The 15,796-nt window shown below is 39.1% G+C and overlaps 1 protein-coding gene and 1 pseudogene across 8 annotated transcripts in view; both read right to left on the bottom strand.

Moving 5' to 3' along the window:
• PCBP3 (poly(rC) binding protein 3) overlaps positions 1 to 15,796 on the bottom strand; it is a 398,007-nt gene that overhangs the window by 233,115 nt on the left and 149,096 nt on the right. The window lies entirely within an intron of this gene.
• LOC101428103 (mitochondrial inner membrane protease subunit 1 pseudogene) lies at positions 5,681 to 6,178 on the bottom strand (annotated as a pseudogene).

Here is a 15,796-nt window from a genome sequence, read left to right as displayed (position 1 = left end):
ACACCAAGATATAAATCACTTGTGGGCGTATTTCTCATCTGATTTTATCTTTTTTTTTTTCATTTGGTCCTGTTTTTAGTCTGTTTCATAATTTTGGAATGGATGTTGCACAGTGCAGCTGAAAAGATAATTTTGGTGCTAGACAATTTTATCTTGCTCCCAAAAGAAGTGAGCTGCTTTTGTTTTAGTAAAAGATCAACACTGAGATACAACTGACATATAATAAAGTGTACATATTTTAAGTACAAATTGAAACTTTTATGTGAATCTCATGAAGCTTCCACCACAGTTAAGATAATGAATATGCCCATAATGACTACACCCACCCAAAGCATGCCGGCGGCCATTCGTAATCCCTTCATCTCTCTCCTCTCTGCACCAAACCCTGACTCCAGGCAACCACTGATTTGCTTTTTGACATTACAAAATAATCAGCTTTTTAAAAAAGCTTATTAAATGGAATCACAGTGTGTATACTTTCGGGTATGGATACATTCACTTAGCATAATTCTTCTGAGTTTCACTAATGTTTCACGTGTATCAATAGTTTATTCAGTATTCTACGATATGGATATACTACAATCTGTGTAATCATTGATGTATTGATGGATAGTTGGGATATTTCCTGTTATAAGCAAACTGATGCAAACATTCCTTTTCAAAGCTTGGGACATATGTTTTCATTAATCTTGGATAAACAGTGGAATGGCTCATAGGTTTATATTTAACTTTTCTTTTTTAATTGTCAAATGTTTCCCAAAGTAATTGTACCATTTTACATTCCCAGCAGTAGCATATGAGAGATGTCCCATGTCCTAGGTAACAGTTAGTATGATCACCATACCAAAAGGCATCTCATTGCGATTTTTTTGTCTTTATTTATTTTTTTTATATTATATTAAAAAAATATGAGGTCCCCATATACCTCCCACCCCCCTCACCCCACTCCTCCCCCCATAACAACAATCTCTTCCATCATCATGAAACATTCATTGCATTTGGTGAATACGTCTCTGAGCACTGCTGCACCTCATGGTCAATAGTCCACATCATAGCCCACACTCTCCCACAGTCCACCCAGTGGGCCATGGGAGGACATACAGTGTCCTGTAACTGTCCCTGCAGCACCACCCAGGACAACTCCGAGTCCCGAAAAAGCCCCCACATCTCATCTCTTCCTCCCCTCCCTACCCCCAGCAGTCACCGTGGCCACTTTCTCCACACCAATGCCACATTTTCTTCAATTACTAATCACAATAGTTCATGAACAGAATATCAGTAAATTCACTCTAATCCATACTCTATTCCTCCATCCTGTGGACCTTGGAATGGTTGTGTCCACTCCACATCTATATCAAGAGGGGGCTTAGATTCCACATGGATGCTGGATGCAATTCTCCTGCTTTCAGTTGTAGAGACTCTTGGCTCCCTGGTGTGGTGGTTGACCTTCTTCACCTCCATGTTGGATGAGTGGGGTAAGTCAATAAACCAGAGTATAGGAGCTGAAGTCTGTTGAGGCCCAGGGCCTAGCTATCACATGGTCAGTCCAGAGATTCAGATCCCCTGGGTATACATTAAACCGAAGCACCAACTACAGTTCCAGTAAAAGTAACAGGAGAGGCTTGTGAACAAAGATCATATCTGAGGGGAAAACAGACTTGGCCCAGTGGTTAGGGCGTCCGTCTACCACATAGGAGGTCTGCGGTTCAAACCCCGGGCCTCCTTGACCCGTGTGGAGCTGGCCCATGCGCAGTGCTGATGTGTGCAAGGAGTGCCGCACTACGCAGGGGTGTCCCCCACGTAGGGGAGCCCCACGCGCAAGGAGTGCACGCGTAAGGAAAGCCACCCAGCGCGAGAGAAAAGTGCAGCCTGCCCAGGAATGGTGTCGCCCATACTTCCCGTGCTGCTGACGACAACAGAAGCAGACAAAGAAACAAAACGCAGCAAATAGACACAGAGAACAGACAACCAGGGTGGGGGGGGGGAATTAAATAAATAAATCTTTAAAAAAAAAAAAAAAAAAAGATCACATCTGAGTCCAGCTCCATCACATGGAAACACAAACTACAAAGTAGGGCAACTGACATGGCACTGAACTCCATCTGCCATGACCACAGAACCTGTGGATCTCTGTAGCCCTCAGAAGAACCAATACCTGGGGTTGTATCTACTTTATCTGTCTCTGGGACTCTGCTGAGGTGTGCATAAGGGTAACCCCTCTGATAACCTCCCGGCTCTTTTTGGAAAGTCATAGCCATATAAACTCATTTGTCCTTTCCATTTCCCCCTTTTATTCAGGTCAAAAACCATTTTTAACTCCTGCTATTATATGGAAACTGAGATATTCTGCTGGTCCAAGTTGACCCTTTTATTCAAGGTCGTTTTCTAGTTACATCATCACCTGGTAGTTAGTAGTAATCCCTCAGCGCCAGGGAGGCTCATCCCTGGGAGTCATGTCCCACGCTGGGGGGAAGGCAACACATTTACATGCTGAGTTTGGCTTCGAGACTGTCCATATTTGAGCAACATGGAGGCTTTCAGGAGGTAACTCGTAGGCACCCTGCAGCTCTAGGCCTTGTTCTTATTTCAAGTGCACAGCCTCACAAGCATAGTCGTTAGTATCAAGGGCTCATTGTTGGACCTTCCTTCTTTATTGGTCTTTGCTGTTGCACTTGGGAGATTGTTGCTGTTCCTTTAGGGACTGTGATAGAGCTCCCCTGGCTGGGAACTCAGCACTCCCTCAGTTGTTGTTTTTAATTGTATCCACTATGAAAATATCCAAACATTTTTATGCACCCTGGATTTACATTTCCCTAGTGAATACTGAGGCTGAGCATCTATTCATGTACTTCTTTGTGATTTGGTGAAATGGCTATTTTCAAATCCTTTGCCATTGAATTATGCTGTCTCCTTAAAGTTTTTTTATATAATCTAGATATAAGATCTTTATTAGATGTGTGATTTGAAAATGTTTTGGGAGAAAACTGGGAGAGTTTGCTATATTTTCATTCTCTTCAACAGTGTCTTTCAAAGAGCATAAAATTTTGAAGTCCAATTTGTAATTTATTTTATTTTAAATTTCAGTTTTTTAATGCCATAACTAAGAAAACTTTGCCTAATCAAGGCTACAAAGGATGCCGTGTTTTCTTCAGGAAGTTTTATAGTTTTGAGTTTTAGATTTAGATTTCTGACCTATTTAACTTAAGTTTTATGTATGATGGGAGGTATAGATCAAAGTTGTTGTTTTTTTCCCTTCGGATATGGATATACAATTCATCTCTTGCTGGAACTACTACAAGAACAGCTAAAAATCATGATAACTGTTAACTATCCTTTCCCCAATAAGTTGCGTTGGCATTGTTGTCAAAAAGCAACATGCCATATATGTGTGGGTATATTTCTGGACTCTTTGTTCTGATCCACTGATCTACTTGTCTGTCTTTATGCCAGTATCACATAGTCTTGATTACTGTAGCTTTATAATAAGAATTGAAATCAAGTAGTGTTAGTTATCTAATTTATCCAAGTATGTGTGTGTAAGTAAAAAGCCTGCTGTGATTTGGACTAGGAGTTGACTGAATTAAGGATCCATTTAGGGAATATTAACATGTTAACAGCATTGAAACTTCTGAACCACGAACACAATACACGTCACCATTTATTTAGGTGTTCAGTAAATTCTTAGAAATGTTTTGTAGTTTTCAGATCAAGTTTCACATCTTTGCCCAATTTATCCCTAAGTATTTCATTTTCTAATGCTATTAAAAATAGTATCTCTTTCAATGTCCAACTATTTGTTGCTAGTAAGAAAAATACATTTTTGTATATTATCTTGTATCCTGTAACCTCGCTAAACTCACTCATTAGTTCTACTAGCTTTTTTTTTTTTCAGATTCTGTAGGAGGGTCTACACAGACAACCATGACTGAGAATAAAGATAGTTTTACAATTTCTTTCTGATGTGGATTCCAGGAAAATATTGAATAGAGAAGAAGAACAGGCTTCCTTGCCTTATTCCTGATCTTTGGGGGAATGCATTCAGGCTTTCACCATTAAATATATTTGCTGCACGTTTTTCATATGGGATATTCACCATGTTGGGGAATTTCTTCTATTACAAAATCTCCTAAAAGTTTTTACCAAAATTAGCCCCTGGATTTTGTCAAATACTTGTTTTCAACGTATATATTATGATGACATTTTTCTTTTTTAGTCTCCTAATATGATATATTAACTCTAAAATGTTAAAAACATCTAGCATTCCTGGATAAGCCCCAATTACTCTTTCTATACTTTTGATTCAATTTGCTAATATTTAAGAATTTTTCTTATATACTCATGGAGAATATTTGTCTACAGTTTTCTTCTAATGTCTTTCTCTGGTTTTGTTAGAGTAATGATGGCCTGATAGAATGATTTAAGAAATATTCCCTTCTTTTCAATTTTCTGGAAGAGTTTATGTAGAATTATTATCTCCTTGAACTTTTGGTAAAATTACTACTGAAGCCAACAGGGCCTGGAAATCTTTCCCTGCATGGAGGAGATTTTTCATAAAAATTCTATTTTAATAGATAAGGAGCTATTAGGATAATCCATCTCTACTTGAGTGAACTTCTGTACTTTCTGTTTTTCAACAAATGTGTTGTATTTCATCTAATTTGTTGACTGTTTGCCATAAGGCTGATCATAATATATTTCCTCTTTTATATCTGTAGAATGTCTAACGATGTCACTGCTATCATTCCTGATATTTGTAATTTGTGTCTTCTCTCCTTTTTCCTATGAGTCTGGCTAGAGGTTTATAAATTTTGTTGATCTCTTCAAATAACTTTTTGCTTTTATTGATTTTCTCTATTTTTCTATATATCATTGATTCCTGTTTTTATAGTTGTTAGTCCCTTATTGTGCTTACTTTAATTTAATCTAACTTTTCTAATATCTTAAGATAGCAGTTGAATCATTAATTTGAGACATTTCTTCTTTACTAATACATTTAGTGTTAACAAACTTCTCTTTAGGTGATGCTTTAGCTGTATTCCAAATACTTTTGACATATAGTTGTGTTTTCATTTTCATCCTTTTCAAAATAATTTCAATTTCTTTTTTGTTTTCTTCTTGATCCCTGAGTTATTTAAGACAGTGTTGTTTAGTTTCAAGTATGTAGGGACTTATAATATCTTTCTGTTATTGATTTCTAATTTAATTCCATTGTGGTCATAGAACATAGTTGGTGTGATAGGAAATCCTTTAAATTTACTTTATGGCCCAAAATAATCATATTACAGTAAATGTTCTGTGTTCATATTTTTTAAAAAAAGTGCATTGTGTTGTTGGGGTGAAACGTTTCATAAAGATCAATTAAGTCAACTCAGTTGAGAATGTTCAAATCTGTATCCTTGCAGATTTGTGCCTACTTCTTCTATTAATTATTGAAAAAGTAGTGTTGAAATAACTGTGGATTTGTCTATTTTTCCTTATAGTTTTATGAGTTTTTACTTTATGCATTTTTGGGTTATATTTTTATCTATATATTTTGAACTAATATAGTTTGAAGAGTGTATGTTGCTTTAATTTAAAAATTAAAAGTGAATAATAAATATTTTATTGATAAATATATGGTTTCAATGACAATAATAAATTCACTTGAATGGGAGGCAATAATTAAGTCAAAAGAAAAATACTAATCACCAGAAAATCTGTGACCACTGAGGTTGGCATATAGAACTCCAAACTCACTCAGAGGCCAAATCTTAGAGAAGATATGTCCTCTTATTAATCCATATAGGACAGGTCCATAGCACCTGGAATCCGCAGAATTCTGTAGACTATCACCTTATAACCAAGCATGAACCACTGGCACATTAACTATGGCTTTAAAAGAAATCTGATGGATTACTGGTGAGGATTTTTCTCCTTCCAAACTAATTACTCTTTTACGAATATTTGATTTTGGATCACTTAGGCTTTTTGCAATCAGTGTTACTTCTTTGGATATCATAAAAATATCGACTAAGATTTTCCACAAAGACAATATCTCAGTTTTGAATTGTAGGTTCCACTGATGGCCCAGAACACAGGACAGTACCACCAATGTATTCAAAAGCACAATGAGCGACACAGCCATATTGAATAGTGTAACCAACAAGTCGAAGGATTTTCCAAAAACACCACAAAGCATAGTTCTACGTAGACCCTGCCACCACTGCCCTGAATTTGTTGTTGTTGTTGTTCATAAAATTAATCACAGTTAGCGGGGTTAAAATTGCTTTGAGCTTTGTGAATGACAACCAAGAGATGTAAAAGGATTAGTTCTCAATTATTGCCAGTTAAAGCACCAGGTTTCAGTGGAGGTGTTAAAAGATAATCCTATTACACTGATATTAAGTAGTGCAGATCTCAAAATTATCACCAAGATTCCTTTTTATCCCATCCTTTCCAAAAGACTGGGAGTTGCTTCATTATACGTCTGTTCTACAATACTTTGAAATTTTAGGGCCGCTCCAGAAAAACACACCTAAAGCATGTCTCAAAACACACATGAGCAATCCATAGTTTCAGGATTCCTCTGGCCCCAAAGAACCTGAATGTTGCTCAATCAGGACACAGGTGGGCATTTCTTCTACTTCATGTATTTTGAAGATCTGTTATTAGGTACAAAAACTTTGCTCTTCATGAATTGACCCCTTTCTCATTATATGATGCTGTTTATTAATGGTAATATTCTTTACTCTAATATCTACCTTGTCTGATATTAAAATAACCAAGCAAGCATTTTTTTTTTCATATAGTGTTAGCATGCGATCTCTTTTTCCATCTTTTACTTTTAACCTATTTCTGTTTTTGTACTTAAAGGGGGTTCTTGTAGACAGTGTCAAGGTGGGTCTTGCTCTTTCATCCATTCTGACAACCCTTGCCTGTTATTTTATACCAATCCCATTTACTGTGATTATTGACCTACTTGAGTTTTAAACTACCAACTTACCATATGTTTATTTGTCCTATCTCTTCTTTCTGCCCTTTTCCCCTCTTTTTTACCCAGTTTATCTCCTTTCTTGCCTGATTAACTAAAATTATTTTTCTCCTTTATAATGGTTGCCTTGGGTTTTACAGCAAACAACTTATCATTGTCTACCTCCAAGTGATACACAGCATTTTACACATAGAATAGAAAACTAACAATATTATACTTCCATTTCTCCCCTCCCAACATTTGTGCTATTGTGATAGGTTTTACATTTACATGTTAAAAACCCCTCAATACATTACTATTGTTTTTTGCTTTGAACAGTTAATTATTTTTTAAAGAGATTGAAATAAAAGTAAAATGTCTTTAATAATTGCCATATATTACCATCTCCTGTGTACTTTATTCCTTTATTGTAGATTCCGATCTTTCTCTAGTATCATTTTTCTTCTGCCTGATGTAATTCCTTTAACAATTTTTGGTACTACTAGTCTGCTGGTGATGATTTCTATAGGCTTTTGTGTGCTTGAAAAAAATCTTTACTTCACCTTCATTTTTGAAATATATTTTCTCTAGGTTATGGAAGTCTAGGTTGATGTGTTTCTTTCCCTTTTAGTAATTTAAAGATGTTATTTGACTGTTTCCTGACTTGCACTTTCTCTGATAAGAAGTCTGCTGTCATTCTACATTTTTTCTTTTTTCTTTTTTTTTTTAGGAGGGACCAGAGATTGAACCCAGGAACTCATACATGGGAAGCAGGTGCTCAACCACTGAGCTTTACCCACTCCCCTGCTATCATTCTTATCTTTGCACCTCTACATAATGTGTGGTTGTTTCTGGCTGGGTTTAAGATTTTCTTCAACCCAGTAATTAGATTTTGATGTGTCCTGGTTTAGTTTTTCTTCATGATTTTCTTTTTTCGCTTGTGGTTCACTGATTTATGAGTTTAAATTTTCATCAAATTTAGAAAATTTTCAGCCATTACTTCTTCACTGGTTTTTTCCTTGCCCCTCTTCCTTTGTGAACTCCAATTATTTTTAAAATTGATGCTAATTAAAGATCCAAGGCTCACTGAAATTCTGCATTTTTTCAGTCATTTTCTCACTGTATTTCATTTGGAGTTTCCACTGCATTTCCTCAAGTTCACTAATCCTTTCTTACATAGTGTCTAATTTGCAGTTAATCCTATAGAGTAAAAGTTTCATTTCAGAAATTGCAGTCTTCCTCTCTAGAAGGTCACTTCATATATATAAACAGAATCTTCCGTGTTTCTACTTGACATGGTAAACTTTTCCTTCTACGTCCTGTATATACTAAATACAGTTATAAAAATGGTATTAATTTCTCTCTCTATTAATTCTATCACCTTTGACTTTACTGGGTTGGTTCCTTTTACCTGATTTCTCTGTTTATGATGGATCGTAATTTTCACTACTTTGCATGTCTGATCAATTTTTTATCAGATAGCAGACATTGTGAATTTTTCTTTGGTGGGTGCTAGAAATATTTGTGTTCCCATATACTAATTTTTTCCCTTTTTTTATTATCTTTTTTTAAAAAAGATACTTATATCACAGAAAATGTTACATTAAAAAAATATAAGAGGTTCCCATATACCCCACTCCCCACACCCTCTACTCCTCCCACATTGACAACTTCTTTCGTTAGTGTGGTATATTCATTGCATTTGATGAGTACATTTTGGAGCATTGCTACACAGCATGGATTATAGTTTATGTTGCAGTTTACACTCTTTCCCAGTCCATTCAGTGGGTTATGGGCAGAATATATAATGTTCTGCATCTGTCCCTGCAATATAATTCAGGGCAACTCCAAGTCCCCAAAATGCCCCAATATCACACCTCTTTTATCCCCCTCCCTGCCTTCAGCAACTCCCGCAGCCACCGTCTCCACATCAATGAAATATAATTTCTTCCATTGCTAGAGTCACAATAATTCTTTAGTAGAATACCAGTAAGTCCACTCTAATCCATATTTTACTCTTCCATCCTGAGGACCCTGGGATGGCGATGACCACTCCACCTCTAAATCGAGAGGGGATTTAGATCCCACATGGCTGATAGATGGAATTCTCCTGCTTGCAGCTGTAGTCTTTCTCAGTTCCTTGGTGTGGTGGTTGATCATCCTCGCCTCCCTGTTAGCTGACACGGGTAAGTCCAATGAACCAAAGAGTAGGTGTTGCAACTCTGCTGAGGCTCAGGGCCAAGCTGGCACATAGACAGTTCAGAGATTCAAGTCTCCTGAGCATACACCAACCCCAGTACCAACCACAGGTTCAGCAAAAGTGACAGAAGAGTCATGCGTAGAGAGGTCACATCTGAGTCCAACTCCATCACATTCAGGAGCACAAATTCCAAAGTAGGGCCTACATGGCAAGCCACTGAACTCCAGAGCCATCTGTCATGACTGTAGGACCTGGGTGTCTCCATAGCCCTCAGGAGCACCACTACCTGGGGTTGTATCTACTTCGGTTGTCTCTGAGATCCTGCTGAGATGTGTGTAAGCATGACCCCTCTGATGACCTCCTGACTCATTTTTGAGGTCTCTTAGACACATAAACTTATTTGTCCTTACCATTTCCTCCTTTTATTCAAGGTCTTTTCCAAGTTGCATCACCAGCACTTGGTAGTAATCTCTTAGCACCAGGGAGGCTCATCCCTGGGAGTCATGTCCCTCACTGCGGGGAACGTAATGCATTTATAGCCGAGTTTGGCTTAGAATGTGGCCATATTTGAGCAACAAGGAGGTTCTCAGGAGGTAACTCTTAGGCACCCTGCAGCTCTAGGCCTAGTTGAAATTTCAAGCACACAGGCTCATAAGCATAATCATCAGTATCAAGCGCCCATCATTGGACCATACTTCTTCACTGGTCTTTGCCCTTGTACTTGGGAGACTGCTGCTGGTTCACTGAGAAGTGTGACAGAGTTTCCCAGAATGGGAACTCAGCACTCCCTCCGATGTCATGTGAAACTCTGCCCCCTATGTCAATACACAAAGAACATCTGAACATACCTATATACCCTATATGCTTGCCCTTGAGAACTCCCTCCTACCCATGCATCCCCCATCAATAACACCCCACATCAGCACTCCTCCCCTGCCATAGCTGAACCTCTGTGATCCAAAACTTCTTCAAGAATGAAGTCTAATATATTGGCAGATTCAATTAATAGGAAAATGAAATAGTAATGATAGGTTTAAAGATTAGAAATAGAATACATAATAGTTTAGAAAAACTAAAAGTAAAAAATAAATTAGGGTATTAAAAAGTGAAAAATATAAAAAAATTTTTTGACGTTTTGTCTATCATCAAACATCCCCTTTTTGGGGACATTTTGCCTCAAAAGGATTGGGGGGGAGTGGGTGAACACGAGAGACTGTCAGGTATGTGGTTGAACTACAATGTTGAGAAAACTCTTTAGAAAATGTAATAAGGAAGGTTACTGGTTTAAAGTGTTTAATGGGGGGTATCTGGCACAGGGTTCACCTGGAGCAGGCTTCTAGGGAGTGTGTGAGTGCTCATCTTATCATAGTGTGTTATATTGGTGGGTGGAGACCAATATAATGAGCAGGAAGGTATTGTACCCCCATCCTGGGGAGGCCTAATGTTCTCAAACAGAGGGGAGGGTATCTCTTGAGAGCATGGGTGGCTTCCAATGGGGGAGGACTGACTAGTGTGTCAAGACCTCAGCATTGTTGCAAGTATTTATGAATCCTGTCCTTCAAGCAGTGAAGCTTGGTTGTCACTGTGGGTCCTGAGGGGAGGAGGAGAGAGGAACAGAATAGATGTAAGAGGGCATAACTGGGGCAATGGAAATGTTCTTCATGATCCTGCAGTGATGGATACAGGCCATGTTAAATTTTCACCAAAAATTTATAAAAGTGTACAGTCTAAAATATAAACCATAACGTAAACCATAATGGAACCATGGTTAACAGCTATGTTTCAATATCTGTACATCAGCTGCAGCAAATGTAATATCCACATGTAAAAAGATCATTGCTGGGGAAGGGGGAAAAGGGTTTGATGTTGGGTATATGGGAGTTCCCTATATTCTATATGTGACTTTACTGTGACCTAAAACTTTTTTGAAGACACAATAAAAATTTTTAAAAATTAAAAAAAGGATGTAAGATTGCCTTGCCACTATATATACAGGGTCATACCTACTAGAGTGATGAAAGGCAAAACATCAAAAAAAAATTTTATGATATTTTTCATACTTTTAATACCCCATATACTCTTGAGCTCTGTTCTGGGATGCAGTTAAGTTACTTGGAAACAGTGATCCTTTCAGGTCTTGCTTGTAATCCCTACTAAACAGGGCTGGAACAGTGTCTAGTACAGGGCTAGGTGAGCTTCAGTGTTCTCTGCCTGCTACCCCATGGAGTATTAGGTTTGCCATTACAGCTCTTAGGAAAGAAAACTGTTCCTTGCCCCTACGTGAGCTCTGAGGATTGTTTTCTCCTATTCTTTCAAGTGGCTCCTTGCCTGGATTTAAGAAGTCTTCTCACATGGATAGGGTGAAAACTCAAGGGGGCTCCTCTGCAAATTTTGCTTGCTCTGTGTGCAGTTCTTTCCTCCAAAGCACTTTTGGCTTGTGAGATCTAGCTGCCGAGTATTCTAGACTTCTAGATCTATCTCCTCAACTCAGGGAGTCTGCTAGCCTTCTCCTGGGTTCACCATCAGTGAGCTGTGGCCCAGAAATTGTTTCAGGCAATTGTAGGGCTCACTCATTTGTTTCCTGTCTCTCAACTATCACTGTCCTTCACTGCCTGATATCTAATGTCTGAAAACCATTGTTTCATATATATCATCAAGGGTTTTAGTTATTTTAGCCAGGAGAGCATACCCAGTCTGCTGCCCCAAGTTGGCCAGAAGCAGAGATTGGTAAAGTTCTCTGCTTGCAAACAGAGCATCACTAGAACATCTTGATTTATGTGAGGCTCAATTTCAGTGTTTGTTAAAGGTCATCTGTTACAGTCTGCCCTGACTCCTAGGGCATGATCCACACTCCTACGGCATGGGCCTTGAAAGTCTAGAAGGTTTATTAAAGTCCTTCGCCTTGAAGGTACTTAAAGTCCAATCTCGGTTTCTCCTAGTAATGTGTGGCTGCTGAAAACTCTGCTCATATCTGAGCCTCCCAGTTAACTGTCTTAACATGAACTCAAGCAACTTAATAGTTAGACAGCAACTTGAGAAGAGTTTCTAATAGAGATTTGGGCTCCTGTAATTCCCTTCTCTGCAGGATTTTGCTCATAAAGCCCCAGTAATTTTGGTAGCCCTAATCCCCAACCTCCGTCTCCTCAATCCAGAAAACTTGCCACTTTCTGCTTAAGTTCAATTCCCACAAACCATGACATGGAAAATGCTCTTCAGAACAAGCCACTGTGAATAGAGAGCTCAGGTCTTGCACTGCCATTCTCTCAAGGAATGTAGCACCTAAGTCCTACAGGCATTGTTGGCTCCTCATTCTGTGTGTTCTAACCCTTGTAAAACAGGCAGTGTACAGGAAGTTTAGAGGGAGAAGAGACATTTCTAAACTCCTGTCAGGCATGCCCATGTGACAGCAATGACACCAGATAAGAGGTGTCTTCAAGGGGACCAATGTTACTGCTTTCCTCTTCATCTGAGGCACAGACTCCTGCGGGAACAGAGATGATAATGGACTTGCATCCAGGCAGGGGTAAAGCCATTTGAGCAGAGGCAGAAATTCACTTGGAAAACTGTATCCCAAAGGGATGTGAGGAAAAACAGGTATGTGACCTCTTCCATAAAAATTAGGAATCCTGAGAAAATACAAAAATTGAGTCATTCTGGCCCGGAAGGAAGACTTCATTGCTCCAGCAGCTAATTTTGTTTTGGTTTAGCTAATATTTGGAAACTGATGCTATTAGTAAAAGAAAAATCTATTCCTTAGCTTAAGTAAGTCAAGCCTGTTATGAAACAGTTAGTTAAAAAGAGGGGAAAGGAGGGGAGGGGAGAGGAAGGGAGGTGAGGGAAGGGGAGAGGATATTTTATTGATCTTCTATTGCTTAACAAGAATAATTACTGATCTATTGAACAAAATGAACTCTCTCTCTTGCATTAAACCATTGTCCTATTAGTCTTCAAACATAAAACTAAATTCAAATTTAATATATTTTACCAGAGGAAATTAATTTAGTGATTTTAACTGAATTTGCCATCAAAAAATATTCCACATCATCACACATCTTAAGAACGGAATGAGGACCTTCAAGTCAGCATAGTCCAACCCGCCTGTTTAGTTTCTGACAACCAGTCATCCACACTACCCCTCAGTGCCTCAGTTGACAAAGAGCTCATCACCACCTAGTACCCTTCATGACTGGCCACTGAAATCCTGACACTGTTATCTCATCATGAGCCAACTGTGTATTCCTTCAGTTTCTATGATGGATTCTAGTTATGTGGGATATAGTCATAAGGAAACATCTGTGAGACAACCTGGCATTTAGAAACAGTTGTCAAGCATGCCCTACCTTCCTTACCCACTCCACACCCTTCAGTGTTTAAGCCACATGCTAAGTGTTTGTGAACTGGACAATAACATTTCAAAGGACCTGCCTTGCTGACTTTTCCCAGGTCTTGCTCCCCTCTGAATCAGGCTACAAGGAGGGGTGCTCCATTAATTACGAGATGCTGGGAATCAGCAATGCTTTCAGGGACCTTGGTTCTCCTTGTTCAGGACAGTATGATACTCTGAAAGTGCTAAAAGCTTGCATTTACTTTTTAACCACACTACTGCAAATTAATACAAAGTTTAGAGTCAACCAAAATATCTAAGTCTTTACTGAATACATAACATGTGCTTCAAATAAAATATTTGTGAATATACTGAACACTCAACCTACAGGACCTTGTGTAGAATATTAGAATTGTTCTGGCTTCAAATTACATAATCTGTTGGGCATAAACATAGGAAAATCTTAATGCTACAAAATTCAAATTCTAGTTCAAGGAAACAAGAGTAACTGTTCCATAAGGCATCACATGATTCCTGCCAAATGAACAGTAATCCAGATCCCTGGCTAAGCTAAGAGGAAAGAACAAGCACTATGAGGCTAGAGGATGGGCGAGCCAAGAAAAGGAGGCTGCTAAATACATGAATTCACTCTCCACTACTCCTAAATTTCAAATGAATCAAGCAAAAGAAGTCAGCAAAACAAACCTTCCAGGTTCCAAGAACATGGAGTCCTTCCTATGTGCTCTAACATGCCAGCCTGGCTGGCTGGGAGCCATAAGGGCTGTCTTTGAACTTCCTTCTAGAAAGGCAGTGTGCTCTGGGGAGACACAAGCATGGCACTCACAGGGCTGGTGGAAAAAGCTGGTCCCAGCCAAACAGTAAACCTCACAGAGGAGCCAGGAGGCCACAAATCCTCCTCATAACACGCCTACCAGGCCAATGGCCCCCAAACTGTGTAAGACCCAACTGAACTGCCATCTAGCTCCAAGTGTGCACAACGTTCTAAGTGTAGCCTGGTGGAAAATTAGGGAGCCCTAGCAGAACATGGTCACACACTCTGGAGGAAAATATAAGAGGAGAACTGACTTCTCTTTCAGGGAGGAACAAACAGAGAGAAATAAACACAGAAGCTATGAAAAAAACCCTACCACATAAAGAAAAACACAGAAATATAGCAGGTGGTAGAAGAACATATGTTTAAAAATATGCGTAAAAAGAAAACTGAATCAGCTGTAGTCAACAGCTTGTTACATGTTTTTAGGGAGAAGAAAGACTACAGAGGGAAATGGACTTTGGCCCAGTGGTTAGGGCGTCCGTCTACCATATGGGAGGTCCGCGGTTCAAACCCCGGGCCTCCTTGACCCGTGTGGAGCTGGCCATGCGCAGTGCTGATGCACGCAAGGAGTGCCGTGCCACGCAAGGGTGTCCCCCGCATGGGGGAGCCCCACGCGCAAGGAGTGCGCCCGTGAGGAAAACCGCCCAGCGTGAAAAGAAAGAGCAGCCTGCCCAGGAATGGCGCCGCCCACACTTCCCGTGCCGCTGACGACAACAGAAGCGGACAAAGAAACAAGACGCAGCAAATAGACACAGAGAACAGACAACCGGGGGAGGGGAGGGAATTAAATAAATAAATAAATCTTTAAAAAAAAAAAAGAAAGAAAGACTACAGAAACTCAATGAAACAGAAGATTTTAAAAACTGCAAGATAGCAGTCTACAAAGAAAGGAAAATTAGAATATCTAGAAACAAATTTATAATAGAATTTAAAATAGCTTTAGCCAAAGACTACGCTTGAACTGTTAAAAAAAAAAAAAAGGCAATCATGAGGTGAAACAATTATTCAAAATTACTAATTTTACATTGTATATTTGTTTCTCATAGTCCTAATTTTTTGTTTGTGTTCTGTCAGTTGGAGAGGAGTGTACCCCTCAGTGCTACTTGGCTTCTGTGCTGACGACTGGTGCAGGAGGTGAAGGGAGGAGGGCCATGGCTGTCCCTTCCCTTCCACATGTGCAAGGGTCCAAACTGCAGGCTGCCACCTGGGGCCCTCTGCATCTGCCACCAGCTTTCAGGGCATGGCTGGCGACGGCTGACAGGAGACTTCCCTGCAGGCCATATGACACCTTAGGAAAGTTCCTTCTTCATCTTACACTTCCCACAGGTTAACAATAAACTGTACTTTCCCAAAAAGAAATACACAGATTTTATTGAGCTGTATTATTAACTTGGTGTCCTTTCACAAGCTTTCTATGAAATATGTTTACTATCAAATTTACATCACTTGTGAAATGAGTGTACCATTTTCTCTCCCTGCTAGTTATAT

Source organism: Dasypus novemcinctus, chromosome 4, assembly GCF_030445035.2.
Source record: "Dasypus novemcinctus isolate mDasNov1 chromosome 4, mDasNov1.1.hap2, whole genome shotgun sequence".
NCBI classification, from domain to species: Eukaryota; Metazoa; Chordata; class Mammalia; order Cingulata; family Dasypodidae; genus Dasypus; species Dasypus novemcinctus.
The sequence above is the reverse complement of the archived record's forward strand: the minus strand, read 5'-3'. Positions and strand labels throughout refer to the sequence as shown.